The sequence below is a fragment of the Planococcus citri genome, chromosome 3 (assembly GCF_950023065.1).
Source record: "Planococcus citri chromosome 3, ihPlaCitr1.1, whole genome shotgun sequence".
Classification (NCBI taxonomy): Eukaryota; Metazoa; Arthropoda; class Insecta; order Hemiptera; family Pseudococcidae; genus Planococcus; species Planococcus citri.
In genome coordinates this window covers 20,245,871-20,258,282 of record NC_088679.1, presented here as the reverse complement: position 1 = coordinate 20,258,282, position 12,412 = coordinate 20,245,871, and the positions used below count along the sequence as shown (strand labels likewise).

General features: G+C 34.8%; 1 protein-coding gene across 3 annotated transcripts in view; it reads left to right on the top strand.

The window, feature by feature from the left end:
* The window catches only part of LOC135841698 (uncharacterized), a 231,690-nt gene that overhangs the window by 109,530 nt on the left and 109,748 nt on the right, over nt 1-12,412 (top strand). The gene's annotated exons all lie outside the window — the stretch shown is intronic.

Genomic DNA, 12,412 nt, shown 5'->3' with positions numbered 1-12,412 from the left:
CCAAATGGATGAAAATGGTCCAAAATCATACCATTGGACAGTACCCCCATTGTGATCAACGTATCCAAATTGCAGGTTTCTAGGTCATCCCCACCCCATTTAAGGCGGAATTGAGGTAAAAATCCCCTTATTTTGCCCCTATTTTCGGTTTTTTCCATCTTGAAAGGAGTGGGGATGATCTAGGAAGCTGAAATTTGGATATGTTGATCACAATGGAGGTACTGTCCAATGGTATGATTTTGGGCCATTTTCATCTATTTGGGGTCATGTTATGCCCCTTCAAAAAAATGACCTTTCTGTAATTTTCACTTTGACCATCCTCACTCCAGAGGTCAATTCCAGCTCCTGAAAGAATTCCATTTTCCAAGTTTGACTTCATTTTATCAATTAGAACAGGTTCCAAGTCCCAAGTCATAAAATGTAAAATTACCAAAATCACGTCACTTTGAGGGGTCGTAGCGCCACCCCCTTGAGGCTGGGTGGGGAGTTGGTCGATAGATCATTTGATAGGTATTGAAGAAGAGATAAAATGATCACTGAGCTCATTTTACTCAAAATTCAATATTTCAGGAGTTTTTGATAAAAAACTGATTTTGGGGTGGCTTTGATCCTCTGTGGGGGGGGGGACTTTTAGTATGTTGTTCAGCACACCACCCTCGACAATATTCACCAAAAAAACCTTTGATCGCGATAATGTTTGGGTCAAATTGCATTTTGACTGGGCTAGTAGCCTAGTGATACAATTTGGGGTGAATGATTCTTTTAAAATGCTCAAAATATATTTTCGTCAAAATTTTTGAATTTTTCTCGAAATTTTTGACATATTTTGATATAAGTTGTATGACATCTTGATCTAAAAATTCCAACACCCATGACTCCACTTTAGACTCAGAACCTCCAAAAGTGCTAAAAATAAATTTTGACTGAAACTTGCTTTTTTCCCGAAATTTAAACCCATTTTGGTAGGTTGCGTTACACCTATTTCAAAAAGCTTAAAAATCATGACCCAATTTTGGGGACCGAATTCGTCAAAAATTCCCAAAAAAACATTTTCGTGAAAATATTTGAATTTTTTCGCAAAATATCAACACATTTTGATAGGTTTCTTGGCACCTTTTTCAAAAATTCCAGAACTATGGCCTCAAATTTGAGCTCAAAACTTCCAAAGGTACCCCCTACCCCCAAAAATTGACAGGAATTTTTTATTTTGTCCCAAAATTTTGACTTATCTTGACAGGTTTTGCATGGCATCATTTTCAAAAAAATCTGAAAATCATAGCCCAAAATTCTCTAAAAGTGCTCAAAAAAGGTGGATTTTCGTCGAAAGAACCTCTTCGATAAGTTGGGTGGCAACCTTTTTCTGAACATCCAAATTCATGACCCAACATTGACCACAAAATTTTTCAAAAATGATTAAAAACATTTTCGTTGAAATATGTATGTATTTGAATTTCTGGCGAAATTTCAACCCATTCTTACAGTTGCATGGCATCTTTTTCACAATTTCTAATAACCATGATCTCAAGTTTGAGCTCAGAACTCTTCAAAAGTGCTCAGAATTAGTTTTGACTGAAACTTTTTATTTTCTGTCGAACTTGTAACCCAATTTGATTGATTGAATGATACTTTTTCGATGACTCAGAAAATAATGGCTCAGCTTTGAGTAAATAATTCTGCAAAAATGCATCAAAAAAACGTTTTCGTACAAATATTTAAATCATTAGCAAAATTTTAACACATTTAAAATTGGTCCAATTGCACTTTTTTCAAAATCTAACAATTTTCCAAGAGTGCGTGTTTTTGTTCTGATAGGCGAAATTAAAATTTTTCATTATCATCTCAAACATTAACTCAGTTTTGGGCTCAAAATTCTTCAAAAGTACTCAAAAAAGTTTCGATGGAAATTTTTGATTTTCCGCTGAAATTTTAACCTTGCCCAGTTTTGAGCTCTAAATTTTTCCAAATAACTCAAAAAAACATTGACATCGAATTTTTGAATCTTCCGCAAAATTTTAAAACATTTTACAAGTAATAAGTCGCATGATAGGTGCTTTTTGGAACGCCTCAAAAATTACAAATGATCCAATTTTTTGCAAAAAAAAATTCTTCGAAAATGATCAAAAATATTTTCGTTGGGGTATTCGATTTTTTTTGCAAAATTTTTACACATTTTGATAGGTCGCATGACACTTTTTTAAAGATTTCATCTCGATATTGTATATTGTACAGCTGAAGCTTATTTTCATTTTTACGGCAAACTGGTTATGCAACTTTATTAACGCGAATGATCACGAAATGAATAGTGAATACTTCGCAGGTTCTGCTGGTTGAAAAATTTCAATTCACCTTTATAGAAGTTCCAAATATTTCAAAAATATTCAAAAAGTGTTATCGTCGAAATATTTGAATTTCTCGCAAAATTTTAACAAATTTTGATTAGTCAAATGGAACTTTTTTAAAAACCTCGAAAATAAAAATCCAGTTTCGGGCTTCAAATATTTCAAAAATGCTCAAAAAGTATTATCGTCGAAATATTTGAATTCCTCGAAAAAATTTTTTTTAGAAAATCTCAAAAGTCAAAATCCAATTTTGAGCAGAATATCTTCAAAAATGCTTTAAAAATATTTTCACCATTTGATAGGTCGCATGGTACCTTTTTCAAAAATTTCAAAAACCATGTTTTCAACTTTGGGCTCAGATTTTTTTAAAATGCCTCAAAAAAATTGTTGATAAAAATTTTTCATTTTTTGCCAGAACTTGAATCCATTTTGATAGGTTGCATGAATATTCAAAATCATGACTCAATTTTGGCTCTAAATTCTTCAAAAGTGTACAAAGAAAGTTGTGAGAAAATTTTCTCATCATTTTCCACGAATATTTGAACCCATTTCGAATTACCTACTTAAAAATGAATATGCGAGTACTTCTATTTTCGAAATCCTCACACTTCGTGTCCACAAAAATCAATAAGTTAAGGTAAATATTACAGATCAGACCATAAAATTATGTTTCATTGGCAAGGAAATGGAAAGGTTTGGCCCAATATTTTCACAATCTGCGCACGTACCTTATCATATAGCTGAATAGCACATTAACCTGTGAAAACGATAACAGAATATTGGCTATAGATTTATGTTTAAAATATATTTGGCCCATTTCGATGCCATAGCAGCTTAAAAACGACCATCCAAAGCGACTGCGACTCCCGAAACAACAACTTTATAGTACGAAATTACCGTATAATCAATGTTTTCAGCGATACTTTTTTATTGCTTCGAAAAAATCTCGCTCGAGCTTATTTTTTTTCTCATCCGAGTACACGTTCCTAGTCTGTTTTTTTCTGGCCGCACTCCTCGTTAAAATACGAGCATTTTTCGACGAAAATGGTTACGAAAATAAGCTCTCGAGAGGGCGGACCGACCGGGAGAGAAATCTTGCCAGCTAAAAACAACAGCGTTTTCGTAGTTCGCTCGAGGCGAATTTTTCGTCGAAAAACAGGTCGTTTTAAATCTAGATTTGGATAATTTTCGCTAAGATACGAGTTAACCGTTTGGAAGAATAAACGAAAAGGTGAGCGCGGAAGGGGAAGGAAGGACGGAAGGGAGGGAGGGAGGGAGGAAAGGAGGTATAGGCAAGGTGGTGGACGTAAAAGCTATATGTATAGTGCTAGGGCGAAATCATGTAGGATTTATTTATAATGTAACACCGAGTATGGAGAACATTACCCAAGTTAGCGATCGTAAATTTTAAGTATCGATAAGTATCAGTTTTTCGTTACAATAAAATGTATTTATAGTGAACTTTATACAGCCAAAATGAGAAAGAACAACAACCGAAGGGATTTTATTCCAACGACAAATTTTCTTTCAAGGCAACATTATTATTATAACGACGTATTTGTACCTATTGCGTTGTAAGTAGGTATACCTACTTATTGAAAATAAGTTGCATATTTTTACCCAAGTGAAAATGTTTTGCTCAAGTTTAATTCTCATCGCGAGATTGCAAATTAGAAAACGAAAGGATAGCTGAAATTAGGGGTAGTATTAAAAAAGGTTTCAGTATGCCTAAAGTATTAGGTGCCTGTGCAATTGATGTCGAAGATGATTACCAATAATTAATTTATTTCATGTCTGATTCCGAATACGTACAAATAAGTATGTTGAGAAAATTCTTCACATGAAAAACATTTTTTGTACAGGGTGGTCAGAAAAATTCCCTCTATGCCTATTTCAACTAAACACTATACCGACTTACTTGATATGTATTATTTTCATCGCTTATAAACTTTTCAGCTATACCTATGTAGAAAAATAAACTAATATTTATTCATCAATTTTTCTGTTTTAGGTGAGACACATTTATTGGATCCTCTTGTCTGGTTTAAGAATTCGCAGTTTTACACCAATCGATGTGTTCCATTTAGTTTCATAAACTTGTGAGTACCTATACCTATACCTATACATTCTGAAATAATTGTATCCTATTCTAATCATCAACTTTAAAACTCATCTTCCTTGTTTCCTATTTTTCTTTTTTTTAATTACAAGAGCTTTTTTTATGCCTACCTATTTTGTATTTCTTGAGTTTAGAATCAAATATGTATTTAAACTTTAATTACCTAAGTAGCTATTACCCTTCAAAATACCGGTCCCAAATTTGATCATCATGATCATCATCATCATTGAACTTTGAACTGGTGAGCTGTTTCAGTCCATCTGGGAAACTGAAGAAGAATTGCTCGCCGATGTGTTATCAAGTTTTTTCTTTGGTCTTCCTCTGGTCCTCCTGTCAGTTGGAGTGTAACTATTCTTTGACTTTTCGAGGGGACTGTTTGTCAGACATTCTATCCACGACGTATCTTCGCCATTTCTTTCTGTAATCTAATCTTTCACCCATCCAATGATTGGCTCTGCTCCTAGCTCCTTCAGGATGTCTTCATTCCTTTTCCTATCTTGTCTCGTGTATCCTGCCGCGGCTAGCATGAATCTCATTTCCGATACAGTTACTCTGCTTTTTATAAATCCTTTCTCATTGTCCATGTTTCCCTTCCACACAGCATCATTGGTCTTGCCAGTGTATTGTAGATTCTTATTGAAGTTTCAGCTCTGACTTTTCTTGGAGGGATGGCTCCGTTTATTGCCCCGCTTACTGTAGGGAATTTGTTGATCTTAAGTTGTGCGTTGACCTCTCCTTCATAAGATAGCTCGCCCTTGAGATATTTAAAGCTTCTGACTTGTTCTACTGGCAGTCCATTTACAACAATTTTACAGCATATTGGTTGTTTCACCTCAAAGGTCATCACCTTTGTTTTTGACGATAAGATTCTCATTCCATATTTATCTAGTACTTTCTGAAGGTTGTACATGTACATCACTCTGCAAGTCATCTTTGTTGTCATCAAAGACCACCTGATCATCAGCAAATAGCAGGGTATTGACAGGCTTGTCAGACCAGACAAAAAAAAACGGACTGATGACCGCGACTGGACCCAACAATTCACACAAGACTGAGTGGATCAGACGGGACCTTGGACCTCTAAAAAAAAATTATGTAAATATTAACCAAACAGATGACCCTTTTCAGAAAAAATAACAGGGACAGACCGAGACCAAAGACCTTTCTAAAAAATTGGACCAATGACCGCAGTTTGGACCTCAGTTATGTCCAATTTTTCAAATTTATAATGCCATTTTAGATGCCTATTTCGAATAAATTTCCATTGTGATTTAATTTCTTTTGAAGTTTCAATGTTTTGAAGGTAAAAATCCCATTTTTCAACTCATCTTATGTGTTAGGAAGCTTTTTTCTTTCTGAAAAATAAAGACCGTTTTTTGGACGTGGGCTGACCCATGACCATGATGAAAATTTCTGGTCAGGACCAAAATGCAGAACCAAATGACCGGACCAGACTGTTTGAAAGCTCCAAACTAGGACCTTGATTTTGGAGCAACTGCAAAACTTGAGCGGTCCTACAAGCCTGGTCATGTCATTGATGTCTAGCCCTTTTGGCTTAAGGTGCACCGGGGGAAGTTGGAATTCGGGGTAAGTTAGAAAACTTGCTCTAGTACCTAGGGGTTTATATCTGGTGAAGTGCCACTAAAGGTGACTTGAGGGTACTACCCCTACTTCATCACGGCATAAAAATTTTCGCGATTCAGTTTCATTTTAGATGTCTTTGGTTCAATTGTATTTTGTTGTTGTTTTGAACTTATTTTGAATTTGGTCTAAAATACAGACTTTCTACTTCTTAGTTTTTCGCATATAGCGGACGAACCGTGCGTCCTAGTGAAAATCTGATGAGAATGATCTCAAAGAGAATTAAATTCTCTACAATTTTGTGTCTGCGCAATTTTTCTAGGACGCTCGGTTTGTGATCTACGCCTCTGCAAAGTTTAGCCTGTTCTGACTTCCCCCAATTGGGGTAAGTCAGGACAGTTTATATTTTATTCCAATGAGCGAAAGCTACTGTGTCAATCGCGCTCAAATTTTTACCATAGGTTAAGAACCCTTATGGGAACCTACATAATAAATTTGATCCATATTGGTTCATTAGAAGGGGAGTAACAGCTGGTCAAAGTTGAAATTGCGAAAAATCATTCCGACTTGCCCCGGTGCACCTTAGTTTTTAGCCAGTTTTTAATCATGTTGTGAAAGTAGATGTTGAACAGGCTACGTGACTTTGGGCATCCCTGCCTTTTACTCCTTTTCCCATCCCCGATTGGCACATTTCTGGTGATATCTGACTAATCATTTCTGCAGTCAGAAATTGCCGTTTTGACAGTCAGATTCGCAATCTGACTACAATCAACCAATCAGAAACAAGTATTTTTTTGAAATTCCAAGATGGCGGTGACTCGTCAGAAGACTGAGTGGAGATCTGAGCGTGGATCTGACTAGTCAGATCCACACTCAGAACCACAGTCAGATATTGCCGTTTTGGCAGTCAGAAAATACATTCTGACTGCATGATATGTGGTCATATCCCTATTCAGATGCACTGTCTAAAAAATGCCGTTTTGCCAACCGGGTCGTCTTTACTTCCAACATGTTTCTGGATCTTAGGTACTCTTATTACGTTATGTGTGTATATTTCTTCATGTTAAGCGTACTACATAGGTACATATTTGTTCGGTCACTTCAATTTTCCTCAGGATTTTGAACAACTTCTTCCTTCATACTTGATTGTACACCGTCTCCAGATCAACGAAGCACATGTGGGTTTCTAGGTTATACTCTTGTCTCTTCTTCATCAGCACCTTTGTTTCTTATACTCCATTTATACATGATCTTTCCTTTCAAAATCCATTTTGGCATTCCAATATAATTGGCTCCGCATAGCTCTTGGTTCTTCTTACTAGCATCATTACAAGTATTTTGTAAGCAGCATTTAGTAGGCTTATTCCACGGTAGTTTCCTGGGTCCTTTTTGGTCTCCTTTTTTGAAAATAGGTATTACAATTGCTGTATGGAAGTCTTTGGGTATGGTAACACCTGATATGTAGTAGGTATTTTATTGTATGTACATACTCGTAGAAAGCTATCAGTCTTTTTTTACTGGTTATTGTGGTGTTTCGTCTTGAATAAGTCTGTTGATAACTTATCACTGCCTCGGACTTTTCCATTTCTGGAGCTTTTCAAAGCTCCATCTACCTCCTCCCAAGAAAATGGTTCTTGCTGCAACTTCATTGTCCGTATCACTCCATTCCAAATTTGATTGGTTTAAAAAAAACTAGGTATTACTTACTTATTTTATTGGGGGAAAAAACTCTTTAAGACGTTTAATTTTTTATTTAAAAAATTGAAAATTATTTCAGAGAATCTGAAATCCAAGTAGACGAATGCCAAATTTGGCAAACAAAAATCCAAGTTCAGATTTCATTTTAAAAAAGTGATGATTTCTGCAGATGAATAAAATCTAAGAGTTGAAGTAAGATGATGAAACATGCACTCTCACTAGATTAGACGCCATTATTCAGGCAAAAAATTAGTTTTTATGTAAAATCTGCAACATTTTTTTGGGCAAATCCCCTCACCTCGATCAATTTATTCCAAAATTCAAAATTTTACATCTTTGGAAAGAATGGTTCGAAAATTTTGAAACTTCTAAAAACACTTTTTTCAAAATTGTGAATTCATATCTTCATAGGTAATGTACTTACATAAGAAGCCTTTTGAAAATTTGAATTGAATATTTGGGGTGGTTAGAGAGGTTGAAGAGAGATATTGATTTTTTGTGAAAAGCCCTCATAAGCCTCTACAATACATATAAGTAATCTATGTTTCGTCAAAATCGGACAGGTAGATTTTAAATGAGTGGATATTGTTGTTGCTGTTGTTGTTTTCAAGTTCAAAAATTGAGTTTTTTTTCAAACATTTTTAACGAAGTATTCCCATCAATATTGAAAATTTTTAATAACTGACTCATTCAAATGGGAAAAATTGATCTACAAATTGTAAAAATTGAGATTTTATTTGAGTTGAGAAATTTCCAATGCGAACGAATCAACATTCGACAATATTGGGAAAACTATACAATGAAAATTAGAAAATTTTGAGAAAATCATGGCCCAGTTTTAAGTTTGAGTCCTACGATTTTGCTTCAGATTTTTTTGTAAATTTTTCACAAAGTATGCCAGATTTTGGAGCTATAATTTGAAAATTTGAAAAAAATTAACAAACATGCACTTTTATGATACATAATTACAATTATGAACTTTTTCTGATAAGATTCACAATTTTTTGGGGGGGGAGGGAGACGCAAAGTTCCGAAATTTTTGGTAAAAATGTAAGAAAATGTCAAATATTGTTTCATACGTTTTAAAGGGCGCTGAATAATAATAATTATTCATTTTTTCGATTAGACCTCTCCAACGCCCCCATCGTCCCCCCCCCCATTTTCCAAAATTCGAAAAATTCGTGTGACACATGGTTTATTTGGTTTTTGGGAGCACTAAACACGAATATCAAATCAATTTTTCAATTTAGTCCCTTCCAAGTCCTCCATTAGCCCTTTTTAAAAAAATACTGAAATTACGTTTACACCCTATTTTCGATCTCTAGAGTCAATTGGTGATGGTTTTGAGCTGTTGTGGAGTTTCCAGTAGATTTTAGGGATCTCTAGTTTTTGAAAAAGTGCTGTAAATAGCGTTAAAATGAAATTCAGAACCTAAAAAACTCGGGATATGAAAATCTTTCAGAGCAATCGCTCATAAAAATAATTAATGTAACTTCCAAAGATGAGGGTTAATCACACGAAATTTCATTCAATATTAGAAACATCGATTTATTTTTAGGGTTCAAGTTGTGTTTTGTCTGCAGCATATTGGGAGGTTAAAAGTAGATCAACTAATCGTACTTTTGAGACTTCCTCGTCATAAAAATAGTTCACCGAGTCAATCAAATCCCCAAAGTAAACTATATACTTACTCCACGTTACATATCAAAACTGCGACGATCGTACTATACAACTCGCACATCAGAATGGAAAAACATCCTACGCGACAAATTGGCGTAAAATTCGGCCAAAAGAAACCATCCAAGTTTAAAAAAATCAACTCCGATGTACAAAATAAGAGCGACGTAGACGTGTGAAAGGAAAACACAAAATACGTTGAAAATTTGTATAGAGCATCAAACCAACGCCAACGTCCAAAATTATCGAAAACTTTCATCGACGAAATGCCATCCCAAAGGAGACTGAAAAAATATTGCGACAAAATCAAGCCGTGGTTATTTTGAAACGACACTGACAGAGACTGTTAAACATCAAAGTGGGTCTTTGTGTAGCAGCCTCGACCATTCATTCATTACCTATAGAAAATAATATCACACTTACAAAATATCGAAATGAAGTAGGATATTTTTAATTTAATTTCACCATTGAATCGATACGACCAGCGAATAATAATATATTTATCGAATTTCGAAAAATATTATAGTTTTCGTGAAATTATACTTCTGTTCGTATAAAATATTCAATTTTTCAATATTATCATTTTTTGGGTGGAAAAAAATTATTTAAATTGCGTACAGTTTTTCGTCGTATTAAATTATGCAATAGTAGAAATTTTTCAAACGAATTTATTATACCTGGTATACTACCTACGTCAAAGCGAAGAAACTCGAGAAGGGAAAAATATGTATTAAAAAATCAGTATCTCTCGATAAATTGGAAAATTTCATTTTGCTTTTACTTTCAAAGAATCTTTGCATAAGAAGATAAGTTACGATAGAGGTGTTTCAATTTTACGTAGAAAAAAAGAGAGGTAGAAAGAGGAAAATACCTCGTAAAATACCTCAAAGCATTGCTCGTTAAGTAAATGTACGAGCAAAATATCGAAAACTTGGTACTATATAGGTACCTACTTACATAATCAAGTACGTAGGAAAGAGTATAGGACTTGTACGATGAGCATACACGAGGAGTATTATTTATTATTTATAATCGTTCTACTCCTATATTAATTAGCTGAAAAGGTTTTAACTATGCGGCCAAATTCGGGCTCGTAAATTCGTTGCACGCGGTAAAGCGACAAAAATTTCAACTTTTCGGGCCACCAATATAGACGCTGGAAGTAAACGACTTTAAAAGGGTAAAAAAGGCGGCACATTTTGGGTATGTTTTCGGCATCAGCAGCAGTTACGTACTATACAGGAGGCGCGGTAACCGTAACCATTCGCGAGTCGAGAATATTTCTTAATTATGGCCCTTTTGCACGACGGAATTTACTTTCATTTTAGGCTTCTTTATAATAAATTTTAATTTGCGCGAGTGTGTGTCGAATTTATGCTCGTACGTACATTGTAAGGCGGCGGCGGGCTGATATTGATGTTAATTAAATACATTACGAGGCTGCAGCAGAATTCGAAGCTCGTGTATCGTATTAACAATCAAGCTCGACCGAATTCACCATTATATACCCAAAGCAACAACCTTTGAACTGACATGGTGGTTGGTTTCATTTTCAGATTATTCAATTTACATTGCTATTTGCAAATTTGTTTATGTAACATTAAAGGGACAACTTTCGTCCAAGGTTTCGTTCTAGCGTAAGTATATACCTACATTTGTATGTAGGTAGGTTGTAATGTACTACCGATGCATATTATAGGAATTCTTTCGAGCGAAATGCCTTCAAAAGGAATGATTACATTGTGCCACATTCACATCTGAAGTGAATTTCGTTCGGTAATATCATCATGTTTACTTAGGTAGCTCTATGGGTTTCGAACGTGGCCGAGATATTTCGACTGTGGTGTGACCTTTGATTTTAATTCAGCTTGCATAATAATTCAGGTCCTTCGTGATCGGGAAATTTTCGTGAAAATTGAGGTGCTCGGTAATTTTCAAAAAATTGATACGCTAAGCGAATAAAAATTTATGCAGAAGCATGAAAATTTGAAATTGCTTTGTTGAGGTAGGTCAGTCAACACAAATCTTATCAACTTTGTTGAGTTTTGTCTGAGCTACCTTGATGGTGGTGGTCAAGTGGACGCAATATATATCTACCGATTTTTAAAAAAGCATTTGATAGTGTCAACCATAGAATTCTAATACAGAAACTAGGTTAACTAGGTTTCTCTCACAATTTGTGTAGTTTGTTCTGGTCTTACCTGAATGGTAGGGTGCAATATGTGTCTTATAAAAGCAAAATATCCATGATATACCCCTGTCCATCAGGTGTCCCTCAGGGTTCAAACTTGGGTCCCCTATTCTTTCTATTTTTTGTAAATGAGCTCCCATCAGTGCTGAAAAATTCAGAGACCTGCTCTTTGCTGACAATGCAAAGAAAATTTAAGCTATAAAGGGTAGCCAAAAACTTCAGACAGATTTAGATAGGTTTGTTGAACGGAGTATTGAAAATAAACTTCCCCTGAATGTTTCTAAATGTGCAACAATTACATTTACTTACTCGAAAAAAAAATTTAATAGGATATAGGATGCGCATACACAGTCAATGGGGAAGAACTTTCTCTCTTAACAACAGTTAGGGAACTGGGAGTAAATCTAGATGTGGAGCTTACCTTTAAGTATCATGTCAATACAGTGTAGTAAAGGCAAAAAGCCCGAGTAGCACAATCTGTTGACCTTATTGATAGTCATGCTGCTCTCAGCTGAGCCAGAGGTCATCTTCAAGATACTCATTTTTAATAAAAATTTCAACTTTCAAAAATTTATCATTTTAATTGATACATAATGAGATATAATTGACACTCTGACGTGAAATTATTGGCAGAATATCGAAATACAAAATTGGCAAAAAATTGAATTTGATCAACTTTTGAGAAAGTCCTCCCTTAATCAAATATTTCTCAATTTATATCTAGACTTTTATCGATAGAATATCTTAACAATAAAATGTTGATATTGTGTCGAATGTATCGATCGAGAAAAATTCAATTTAAGAGGA